The sequence below is a fragment of the Canis lupus genome, chromosome 15 (genome assembly GCF_048164855.1).
Source record: "Canis lupus baileyi chromosome 15, mCanLup2.hap1, whole genome shotgun sequence".
Taxonomy (NCBI): Eukaryota; Metazoa; Chordata; class Mammalia; order Carnivora; family Canidae; genus Canis; species Canis lupus.
In genome coordinates this window covers 21,395,420-21,408,735 of record NC_132852.1, presented here as the reverse complement: position 1 = coordinate 21,408,735, position 13,316 = coordinate 21,395,420, and the positions used below count along the sequence as shown (strand labels likewise).

At 37.7% G+C, this 13,316-nt stretch overlaps 1 long non-coding RNA gene across 1 annotated transcript; it reads right to left on the bottom strand.

The window, feature by feature from the left end:
• Window positions 1–374: 374 nt before the first annotated feature.
• Window positions 375–13,196, bottom strand: LOC140604734 (uncharacterized). Its single transcript, XR_012007529.1, has 3 exons — window positions 13,099–13,196; window positions 11,794–11,873; window positions 375–1,508 (listed from the first exon to the last, which is right to left on the bottom strand). It is a non-coding gene; the product is annotated as an uncharacterized lncRNA (long non-coding RNA).
• Window positions 13,197–13,316: the final 120 nt, after the last annotated feature.

Genomic DNA, 13,316 nt, shown 5'->3' with positions numbered 1-13,316 from the left:
GGGGTTCAATCCTAGGACCCTGGGTTCATGACCCAAGCGAAAGGCAGATGCTTAACCGACTGATCCACCCAAGCACCCAAGAAACAGTATTTTAAATTAAATACACTTCATCCTACTGAAACATAATTCCACATAAACACTAAAAGAATATTTTTATTATAATAAATAAAAATTAAACCATAAATATTCAAATAAACCACATTTTCTGAGGGCATAAAATTGCCATTAAAATTCTGATTTGAAAAAAAAATGACTACTCTCAAAAAAAAAGAATCTTCATAAAATTCAGGAAGTCAGTAGATTTAAATAATTAATGAGTCTGTTCATTGTCTCTCCTTCGAATGAGTTAAAAATAAAACACACCATCACAAGAATGGAGATACAATAGTTTAATTTATTGTAACATCAATATGGATGAACTACATTCTTTTTAAAAAACAGAAAATGGAAAAGTGATTAATTAAACTACCTTAAAATTTCACCTTTCCAGTAAAGCAATACGATAAGAGTAACTGATGCCTTATTTACCCATTTTTCTCCCCTAATTAGAGGCCTCCCAGTAACCAGTCCTGTTTTTGCAGAACTGGAGCATAGCCTCAGGCAAAAACTGCTCAGAAAGACTTTAGTGAAGTTAGTGCTGGTGTAGGGAGGAGAATTGGGAGAAGGGGAGTGGAAAGAGGACTTAAAGACACTTCTTGCATTTGGCACACAATTTAGGAAGACAAGAAATAGCTTTCCAGAATGGTCACTCTGGAGTGAGCAACATTAGCACATGGGAGGCTAGTAATGCCTATGGTACCCTGTACCGGTGACATGGTGCCAGTCACTTCCAACTTGCTCTGAAGGCAGGTTAGAGAAGATAAGGCAAACATCAGTTACATTACTGAATGTTAAGAATACAGTTCCCGGTAGTACAATTTTTGAAACACATCACATTTACAAGCAGTCTGTTCTGAATGTCAATCCAAAAGGAACCATGTTCTTAACTGTTGTCCTCATGCTAGAATGTATGGTCCCTGTGGGCAGGAATCTTTGTTTTGTTCACTTATGTATATCAAGCACCTACAAAGGTGCCTGGCATATTTTTTATATTTGGTAAATCTTTGTTGGTTGATGGATATACATTTTAGGATTTTTTCCAGAACCATGGATTTTTAAATTTATTTTTAGATTTCCCCTAAGAATGCTTCTAAGTCATAGGATGTATATTCAATGCTGTAAAATTTAATTTGACTGTTAGAGAACGCAAACACCCCAGGAGAAAATTCTTCATCCTAAAAAATAATAAACTCTGCTCACAAGTCCATGCACTGAAAGGACAGTCTTCATCACAGTGGCAGAGTGATAGCAGGTCTCCCTTGGGGTCAGCCACTAGAGGACGGTGTGGGAACACACGTTGCCAGACCCTTGATAAGGCCAAGAGGGACCTTGATAGACAGGAATAAATGGTGCCAAGTTTCATTTCAGCTTCTAGTCATGCTGTTGTTAAATTCCTCATCCAAGTCTCCCTTCCAAAAATGAAAACAGAAATGGCACAGTTATAATGAGCATGTCATTGGCAAAGATAAAAATCACAGGAAAACTGTGAAGATGTCAATAATCTCAGCAGGAATAAAATACAGCTCAGCATATACCGTACAGCTGTCAGGATACCGTGAAAGTGTTGACGCTGAAAATATTTGACTCCAGCTATTCTTGTGAACAAGGCTCTACGTTTCTAGCTGGCAATGAAATTGAGAAATGAGCTCAAGGACAGGGAGCGGAGTCGAGTAAATGAATCGGCAAGGAACTAGATTCAGAGCAGTTTGCATAATACTAAACAAATAAAAAGAGCAGTTCTTTGAGAATATTAACACCCTTAAAAATGCATGTGTCAGGATCTACAACCAAAACACGTGATTGCAACAGCAAATAGCCTCTGTGTGGGCCTATGAAAATAAGAGATGAAATGTTCAGACAGTAGCCTTTTATGATTGACTTCAGTAAACTCTGATCCACTATTATTTCCTGAAAGTTATCAGTGTAATGAATTTTAAGTATTTTTAATGAGCTATATCCATTGAAATGTATTTTTCAGGACAATAATTGAACCTAGTAGATTATTGACTTGGTTTTCTTAATGTTGACCAATAATTTAATTCATATCTATATTCTTTATTGTCTTGAAGAAAGAGCTCTATTCATATTAAATTTACATGGATTTTTGGTAATTTTATAAAAACAAATATTTGTCTTTCATTCAAAAGATATAGAAGTTCTTACTACATAACAGGTACTATCTGTGTTAGTTACAAGGCAAAAACCATCCCTATCTTCCTGTTGCTTATGGTCCAGCTGGCTGATATAAATAATTAAATAACATTATACTGGTGGTGCTATGATGGGCAAGTTTGAAGTACTTTGTTGAAAGCAGATAAACTGGCTTTGGAACTGGGAAGCATTCAGAAGAAGTTCTATCTAAGCAGAGTCCTGTTAGGAAAATGCCAAAGAAAGGAGGGGTAGCCAACAAAAGCCAGATCAGAAAACATCCCCTGGTAAGACACGTTCCATTTAGTTTACTCCTATCTAAACACAGACCTCAGACTAAATTGCCTCTATGGTCCCATTCAATCTAAAATTTTATGATTGCTGTCCAAATTTCAAGGTTAAATTTAATTGGAAAATAAAATTTAGTAGCTTTGCCTTATAGACTAATTATAGACAAACCTTTAGAGAAAAACCTCTCTCTTCAAATCAGTTAAATTCTCCTTTTCTTAAAATTAGAGTTTTAAAGAAGATAAGGAAGGTTCTAATTATGAAACTCAAATATTGTTATCAAAATAAATATGTAGATCACGATATTTATCTATATACATGAGATTCTAACTTCTGAAGTTCTCTTAAACATAATATTTTCATAGATGTATCTGCAAATTCCCATTATGTAAATACTATATAACTTACAATTTTTTTACTCTAACATAATCCACTTATAGTATTTGTAAGCTTTCAAAATATGATATTTTTTACTAATACCACATTTAAAGCTCAACTAAATTTCAGTGTAAAGCTGCGTAATGGTCAGTCACCACCTTTAAGACATCACTCCCAAAGCTCTAGTTCCAAATTTTTAACTGCCTAATGACCTCTTCTAGCTAGATATCATATGAGTCCTTCATAATTATTGGAGAAATTTTAATTTTATTTTAGCAACTTGGAAAGAAGAACAAAGAGCATTCACACAATATTCTGAGATTCATTTCTCATTTGTTTCCACTTTTAAAAGACTTAATGATGAATTACTCTATTACCCCTACTTTTAGCTCATCCTTCTTCCTCATTTGGTTCATTTTCAGTTTGAAAAAGCACCTGGTTTGGATAATGATCTTGAGTTTCACATATTGTTTTCATCATTGTTTGATGTTTCTCTTTATTTAAAATTCACTTTAGGGACAAATTCTTTATAGGCACATAGATATTTAATAGGTCAGTGTAATTATTATATTTAGTCATAGCCAAGAGTTCAACGATTAATTTTAGATATCAGAGAACACAGGCCTCCATTACATAGATTTTGATCAAAGCATGTGCCCTGAAACAAATACCACACACACTAAAATTCTAATCAAACATGGTTTCCTTGTATAACGCTGGGAGGATGGAGGAACAGGCCTACTTAATCTGGAATAATTTGTTTAAGGAGCCCCATGCACCTGCAGGATGATGTTAGAGTAGCTCATTTAGTGGTTTTTCTATAAAGTCTTATTTCCAAGTGAAAGGTTCACTTCATTTCCCTTGATGTGGTGGTCTGAGGTTTACAGGTTCCTGAACATAAGATCTGCAACATTCCTGAAAAACTTGGAATCTTTTCCAAAGTGCAGGAGTTTTGATATGCTTCAGTTGCCAAGGGATTTATGAACACCTATATTTTCAGACTTTTTTGTTTTCAGATCAGTCTCCAGTGTTTGAGGCAAACTGATTTATTTTTAACAGAAAAAGATGCATAGTGACCTAAATCACTTGTTGATTACTTTGGCTTCAGAATGACTATCTTCCTGTGGACAATATAGAAATTTTAGGTGTAATAAATTTAAATATTATCTAGATGCATTATATTGTTGTATTGTAAAAGGACCTCAAACACGTGGAGGTTAAGGACCATCCTGCTGAAATATTTTAATCAAAGCTAAGGATTAACATTAGCATAGGCAAGACCTAATGACCTGGTGAGATCAGAGCTGATTCCTATTGGGTATCAGTTGTTAAATGCACAGCTTTCTAGCTGGGAGCTGCAGACTCAGCTCAAGAGTAGTCTCTCCCCCCCACCCCCCAAAAAAAGAATAGTTTCCTCCTGAGTAATCTGATGGTTGCCAGAGTGGGGGGGGGGGGGGATGGTGAAATGGGTAAAGGGGAGTGGGAGAAAAACAGGTTTCCAGTTATGCAATAATTAAGTCATGGGGATGAGAGGTACAGCATAGGGAATAACCACTCAATGGTGTTGTAATAGCATTGTATGTAACATATGTAGCTACACTTGTGATGAGCACAGACAAGTCCAATCACTTTGTTGTATACTGAAACGAATGTAACATTGTATGTCCACTAGACTTCAATTTTTTAAAAAATGAAAAGGAGAACATAAAAAAAAAAAAGTAGTCTCCACTTGGTTCTGGATTGTCCGTTTTCCCATCCAGACCTGACATAATTCCTTAACTTCAAGTCTTTGGAATAGCAAATATAATTAATTGGAAAGAATACAGTAACATCTCTATATAGGTTGATTGAAACTAATTAACAACCCCTAGAAGGGAAGGAAGGTTGTTAACCCACATTGACTAAAGGATGGGTAAATTAATTAGCTATTTGTGGCTAGAGGTAAATTTTTAATTCTGATCTTTTTTTGGCTTACTCTTATGTCCTACTTATACTGTTTGTTTCTTGTCTCAAACACTGGTCTTCAAGAGCTCCCAAATTCTCTAATGGATATGATAATTGTTAAGTACCTGCTAGTAGTGTCCTGGAGCCAGCTAGTTCAATAGAACTGATTACTAAATTTTCAGGAATTTAGTGAGCCAGCTGATAGAGACATTATTAAAAATTAAAATATGGCGACTTCCCCGACTCACTGCGACTTCCCCGACTCTCTCTCTCTCTCTCTCTCTCTCTCTGAGTCATGGAACCTCGCCCAAGGGTGCTTGCAATAAAGTTCATCTCTTGGAAAAAAAAATTAAAATATGTAAACTTACAATCAGATAAATTGTCTTAAAATCAAAGATAATGAGTTCTAAGAACTTATCACTTCCCAATTATTTTCCTATACCTATTCTATCTTTCTGCATGTTTAGTGAAGATTCTATATGATGATGTGCTACTGTATCTTTGTCACATAGGTAGCTTGGCATCAGCCATGGTCAGAGTATTTATAGCATAGAAATCTATAAATGCTACAAATCACAACTCTTCTCCTCTTCTACCCCAGAATTCATTGTTAAACTTTCACTAACACACCATTGAAGCCCATGGGACCTTCTAAGAGAAGCTCTTCTCCCTATTTCCCAGAAATAATAGAACAGAAAAGCTAGAAAATGCTCCTCTGTGACTCAACCCTTTTCTTTCCAGGCACAGCTGATTAGCTCAACAGTGAGAAACTAACAAAGGTAGAAAACACACCATGGCCACACCAAGTCAATGTTTTCTCTTTAGAACCTAAACTAAGATTCACAGAGAATGATGGAATTAGTAGTCAAGTCATGTTCACAGCAGTATGTTAGAATAAATGTCCTTGAACTCTTACTGTGTAGATCTCTAGAGCTGACCTGCATATCATACTTCCTAAGACCCAGTACCACTCTTCCTTGGCTCAATATGATTTTATCCTAAAAATATCTTTTATTTGAGCTAATACCATTTTTTTTGCAAGTTAATGTGCCTTAAAAACACACACACACAACTGTTTCAAGTTCTATTTCTGATTCCAAAATAGGAATTATGCAGTAGGACAGAATATTGAAGCACAAGTCCTGAATGTGAGACCCAGAGAGAATTTGTTAACCTGACAGCCTCTCAATGTTCACATCAGAAAAAAAAAATAAAACTGCATACATGTTAGTGGTTTTTAGGCCCTTAGATTCTACAGAAATGCTTCAGGACCAGCCTTGGGAGTTTAAAGGGAGGCTTTAACGGAACAGGGTCCAAACACCCTCCTGTGTTCAGCTAGAAACATTCTTCCGTTATTTACTATGTATTTGGGGGCTTCTGTATCAGATTTCTTTTGACAGTTCCACTAAGAACTCCCCACACTATCCCTAAAAACTTTAAAAAGTTTACAAATTTTCCAGATTAATTTATCTCTAAATTCTTTTCCATCTGCTAAATTTTTCAGGGGCAAATATAAAATGTTCACATGTGTGTTATGGAAACATTTAAACATTTTCCAGTTTTTCTGTTCTACTATTTACACTGTCTTCTCTGATTGGAGAGTTGCAAGGAAACCAAGGTGGTCCCATAACACAGCTCAGACCAATCTGATAGCATACTTTTTGCAGACATACCCATCTATCAATGTACTTTTTCCTGTGAATTCTTGACCTGATCTGAAAACTTTGCTCAGCACAGTGTTCTGGATAGCCAGTACCAATCAATTGGCATTGGTAAGAAATGAAACTGGTTTGCCATTCCTATAAGCTTCTTCAGGGAAGTACGTGAACTTAACCTTATGCTATGTTTGATTTCTCTAATGGTTCCTTCTTGGTGCTAATCTTGCCATCTGTTCTGAAGGCTGCCTTTCTATCTAGTTATCTGCCCTTTTTTTAAAAAAAAATTATTTATTTATTGATTTATTCATGAGAGACACACACACACACAGAGACAGAGACATAGGCAGAGGGAGAAGCAATCCTCTCACAGGTAGCCCAATGTGGGACTTCATCCCTGGACCCCGGATCAAGACCTAAGCCAAAGGCAGATGCTCAACCGCTGAGCCACCCAGGCATCCCTAGTTATCTGCCCTTAAAGCAGTTTCCATCTAACACCTGACAGTCTGGGGTTAGAGCCAGCAACAAGGGTATATATTGGTTGTACCACCAGATATACTAGGTCTGTCCATATGGACATTTACAGGAGAAAAATGTTACAGGTCGAAGAAGATAAAACACTAAGTTGTTGCTTAAAAAAAACAAGTTCTTTTTGGTATTTTCTTAGTGAATGAGAAAAATATCTACTAAGCATCTTAGTTTATGCTATATTAAGATTACCTTTTCCATTAATTTCCAACTTTTCAATGTTTGCTCTTAACTCTTCGCAAACTTTGTACATTCTTTCTCAGTCATACAGTTCATAACTTATCAAGTCCTCTAGTAAATAACACATTCATGTAAGAGCATTAGGAAGAAAATCTACTTTTTATTTTATATAAACTTTTTAGTGAACTATAACATACATTAAAAGGTTGTCCACTTACAAATTGTAGGCAGACAGCTTTATGAATTTTCAGGGTGAATACACTGTCTACTCAGCACGCAGATCAAGAAATAAAATATGAACAGAATTCTAGAATCGCCCTTTGCCCCCAGCCTCCTTCTAGTCACTACCCTGTACCAAAGGAAACCACTATCATGATTTATTAAACTGTATGTTTGTGTATGTGTGTATGTAAGTATAGATATGTGTGTATACATATATACATACGTATATATTTGTTGTTGTCTTTGAACATTATGAATGAAATAGTAGTTTGTTCTTTTGCCTTTGCCTTCTTTGACTCAACTTTCTGTGAAATTTAACCATGTGAATGCATATAGTTGCAGCTCAGTAATTTTCATTGCTATATAGCATGCAATTGTGTGAATATACCACACTTAAAAAAAAACCAAACCCAAATAAATAATAATAATAATAAAAATAATAATAATATTAAAAATAAAAAATAAATCCAGGCCACTGGTTATGAACATATGGATACTTTTTAGTTTTGGGCCTCTTACTACTATCCCTCTGTGTATCTTTTGCTGCACATAAATACTCATTGCTATTGAGTATTTCACCTTAGAAAGGAAATTGATGGGTCATTGGGTATACGCATGTTCAACTCTAGTTATTATTGCCAACAGTTTTAGAAAGATTGTATTATTTGTCATCTTGTATAATGGATGATCATTATATTATTCTGAGGTTATTCTTTTCCAGAAGACAGCTTATAATGGGCATAGAAGTTTTAATCACTATCAGGCATGAAAAACAGGATATGACAACTGGGAAAGAGCTAATGTGTTTTCACACAGAAGGAGGCTTTGTCACAGCAACTTCTTGCAAGATACATCTATTAAGGTAAGGGAAACAAAAGCAAAAATGAATTATTGGGACTTAATCAAGATAAAAAGTTTCTGCACAGCAAAAGAAACAGTCAACAAAACTAAAAGACAATCTACAGAATGGGAGAAGATATTTGCAAATAACCTATCAGATAAAGGGCTAGTATCCAAGATTTATAAAGAACTTATTAAACTCAACAGCAAAGAAACAAACAATCCAATCATGAAATAGGCAAAAGACATGAACAGAAATCTCACAGAGGAAGACATAAACATGGCCAACAAGCACATGAGAAAATGCTCTGCATCACTTGCCATCAGGGAAATACAAATCAAAACCACAATGAGACACCACCTCACACCAGTGAGAATGGGGAAAAATTAACAAGACAGGAAACAACAAATGTTGGAGAGGATGTGGAGAGAGGGGAACCCTCTTGCACTGTTGGTGGGAATGTGAGCTGGTGCAGCCACTCTGGAAAACTGTGTGGAGGTTCCTCAAAGAGTTAAAAGTAGAACTGCCCTACAATGCAGAGATTGCACTGCTGGGGATTTACCCTAAAGATACAGATGCAGTGAACCGGCAGGGAACACCTGCACCCCAATGTTTATAGCAGCAATGTCCACAATAGCCAAACTGTGGAAGGAGCCTCGGTGTCCATTGACAGACGAATGGATAAAGAAGATGTGGTCTATGTATACAATGGAATATTACTCAGTCATTAGAAACAACAAATACCCACCATTTGCTACGAGGTGGATGGACCTGGAGGGTATTATGCTGAGTGAAGTAAGTCAATCGGAGAAGGACAAAGATTATATGGTCTCATTCATTTGGGGAATATAAAAAATAGTGAAAGGGAATAAAGGGGAAAGGAGAGAAAATGAGTGAAAATATCAGAGAGGGAGACAGGACAGGAGAGACTCCTTACTCTGGGAAACAAACAAGGGATAGTGGAAGGGGACGTGGGCAGGGGGTTGGGGTGACTGGATGATGGCACTGAGGGGGGCACTTGACAGGATGAGCACTGGGTCTTATGCTATATGTTGGCAAATTGAACTCCAATAATAAATTTTTTTAAAAAAAATAAAGAGGCTTTGCTAATAGGAGGTATGCTTGTTTCTCCGTGTTTCCCAAATACATAAAAAGACAAGTTCTGGCCACCAAATGAGGGATGAATGGCAAGAACTGAGCAGTGATACAGTGTCAGCAAAGACTCTGAAAATCACATAAAGTCAGAAATCATATAAATCAGACTGGACAGATGTAATGGTCAAAGTAGGTTTATCACTTGTCTTGAAACTAAAAACTTAAATGTATACAACTGGCAGCTTGGTTGTTGTCACCAGTGAGATATGTAGTAACAAGAAGGCAAATGTCAGCTCTACTTACTGACCTTCAGCCATGGATTATGTTGGGATTCCTCAGAGGATCAAAAGAACCTGATGGAACCCCTGTTGCTTTAAGGCTCTAAGTCCAGCAGGATTTTACCAGAATATGATATGTACAAGGATGGCTTCAAATAAAAAAAATCACAGAATTTGTTCCCAAATCAACCCTTCTCCACAACTATATCTCTGATCCTTCCTTGCCAACCCTTTGCATTCTCCTTTTGGCCTTCCGTTTGCATTAATTACATTTCCAGATGTGCCACTTGGTTTATCAGCTCCTTTAGCCTTTGATATACTACTTTATTTCCCTGTCCTTGAATTGTCTTCCCGTCTTGGCCTCTTCCCCTTACAACAATAAAATTTTCCCTTCTCCATTTAATAAACATTTCCTGGGGTCCTGCTATGTGCCTGCAGAGGGCTAAATCCATGTTCTGGCTTAATGGAGCTTAGATACAGCTTAGTTTTCACTAAGAGAAGGACAGGAGACAAGCCACTGTCAATTTGTCTTTAGGGATGGAAGATAGTAAAAACAAAAACAAAAAACACCAGACCCTCAGTGCCTTGGGTAACTTTCATAACCCTGGATACTAAAGAATTGAGTTCCAGACTCCTAGTGGCTAGCCCTATAAAGACAAAGACCTAGAAAAAGCTGTGACTCCAGAGAACACTTCTTCCCCACTACTTTCTCCTTTGAATTTGCCAGTTGTACCCTAAGGAAGGCAGTGCTGAAGATGAGGACAATATTTATGACAACTTTCCCAAGAGAGGGGGCTTGCTGCAGCCTTGCTCTTTGGCTGGTAACTTCCTCTCATCAGAATTGAGTGCACCTGTTGGTAGGGGACTCATGTGCTCTGATGTAGGGCCTTAGATATAATTGCTCCTTTTTTTTTTTTTTTAAGATTTTATTTATTTGAGAGAGAGCAAGTGAGAGAGCAAGCACAAGTAGGGGAGGGATAGAGGGAGAGGTAGAAGCAGACTCCTTGCTGAGAAGGGAGCCTGATTTGGTGCTCCCCCAGGGTATCGACCTAAGCCCAAGGCAAATGCTTAACCAACTGAGCCACACCAAGTGCTCTGCTCCGTTTTTTAACTAGTCAAGATTCCAGTGCTCAGATTAATATAAGCAGAATATTTTAATAGGAATTTTGTTAGGGATCCCTGGGTGGCTCAGCGGTTTAGCGCCTGCCTTTGGCCCAGGGTGTGATCCTGGAGTCCCAGGATCGAGTCCCGCATCCGGCTCCCTGCATGGAGCCTGCTTCGGTCTCTGCTCTGTGTGTCTCATGAATAAATAAATAAAATCTTAAAAAAAAAAAGTAGTGAAAAGATAAAATAATTAGGTCATAGTATGGAATTTTAATAGAAAAGAATTAAAGCAATTGCAAGGCATTTATAGGTTTTTAAAAGGGAAATTATATGTGAAAAATCTCCTAAAGTATTTATATTTGCTTTACTGGTAAGCTTGGAGCATTTTGGTGTATAAGGACCATGGGTTCAGAAAGTGACCACCTATTCAATTTCATTATTTCATAGTAAATTGTGACTTCTAAAACATTGTAAGTTTATGGAAGGATGTAGCAAAATTATGTAGCAAAACCAAGAGTCCAAATCTTTTGCTGCCTAGTTTATCACTCTATGTTGATAAATATGCTTTCTTGTAAAAACTTCTTTGGCTTTATTCTTGCTGTTGTGAGATTTTAAAATGCTCCAGAGCATTTCTTTTTACTTAGACCATAGTGAACAAAAGTGAATTGTTGACTCTCCCTGTGGAATAGGGACATTTCTTGGATGTTACTAATGTGCAAGGGAATTGACATAAAAGTTGAAGGAAATTGGACTAAACCTACATTGATCTAATATTATCTTTAATCTGCAAAAAGTCCAAAACTCCTACTATCGTTTTCCTATAATTTTTCCCCCTGAGAAGTAAACTTTCTAAAATACACAGGTACTAAAGGAATATGGTTATTTTTATGTAGTCACAGAGCATCAAATATGAGAAGAAAGCAATGTTCTTAAGGAAATTTTGCTTTTAGAGGAAAAGTACTATGGAAAGTTATAATTAGATCAACTTTTGCATACAGAGAGAGCTTTATCTAAAGCTCTGTATTTGACAAACCTTTATCCAGCAACTCTCACAGCAGACCTTGGTTTCTAGCCAGAGAAATGACTTGCAGAAGAGCATTCAATCTATTTAAACTAGAAAGAAAATACATACTTATTTGAAAGCCATCTCAGATGGAGAATTTCTGTCATTTTCCTGATCTGTAATACAATGCTTTTGTGTTACCTCCTCAGTTCTCCTTAGAGCTACTCAGCTTTTAATATGCCAGTAATAAAAATTCATCAGTCTGTCTGTCGAAGAATTTTGTCATTAGGCCATGTTGGAAATTTATGAGTAAATCTGGAAATTGTGTTGAGTTCAAAGTAAACAATGCCAGAAGAAGAACTGTGTTATATATATATCCAGAGAATAAATGTTTCTTTGGGAATACTAAAACTTTCCAAAATTCAGGGAAGACAGAAATGTGAGGAATCTTTAGTGATAACACAAGGAACTACTGGGTCTTCCTCATGGCATTGATTATATATAAACAGGATAAAAGTAAAAGAAACAGAAAGATGGCATCCTAAAATAAGCACATTTTTGTTCATAGGGGTTTTTCTGTTTACCATTTTCAGTGAAAATTCCAATAACCTATATTAAAACGAGATGTAACTGAGGTGTTATCTTATGAATTACCTATAGGCAAGGGGCTGGCAGGATCTGGGTCAGAAAACCTCATTTTGTTTGCCCTTAGTCATATTCCCTTGTGACTGCAGCTCAAGTGAGACAACTGGATTCTGTAGTTCCCACCCCTAGACCCACAATATTTTAGGAGCTCCCAGCACCATTCCAGAGCAGAGACCAAAGCTAGCATTACTCACTTAACCAAAACTGGGCTCAGGGGTAGGAAACTGGGAAGAATGCCACATATACTTTCTCACGGAAGTGACACCGACAGGGTAGCAAACAGGAGTCGCAACAATAAAGCTGACACGGTCACACTTATTTTTCATATTGATACCAATAGCGTCCCATGCACTTAATTTGTTGAATTGGTGACCCTACGCATGGTAACGTTTTCTTCAAAAAACATTAAGTGTAGGGGATCCCCGGGTGGCTCAGCGGTTGAGCATCTGCCTTGGGCCCAGGGCGTGACCTTGAAGACCCTGGATCGAGTCCCGCGTCGGGCTCCCTGCATGGAGCCCGCTTCGCCCTCTGTTTCTCTCTCTCTCTCTCTCTGTATCTTTCATGAATGAATAAATAAAATCTTAAACAAAAATTAACTGTAACCCAAAAACGTTAGCCTTCCCCCCTGGACTACTGTCACTGTGCAGTCACAACAGCCTCTGACCTGGGCCACGCTAACACCTGACACACCTGAAGGTGCAACCACGAAAACTTTCGCGACCTTGGAGATCGGGACGCCCTGGACGCCCTCGAGGGCCGGGACCTTCTCCCACCCCGCAGACCCCGCAGACCCCGCACCCGACGGCTCTCTCCGTCTGCTGACCCGGCCGCGCGCTGCGGTGTCGGCTTCTCGCGCAGTCAGGTGCTGCCCCGGGGCGGGCGCGCTCAGGCTCCGGGGCGCCGGGGGG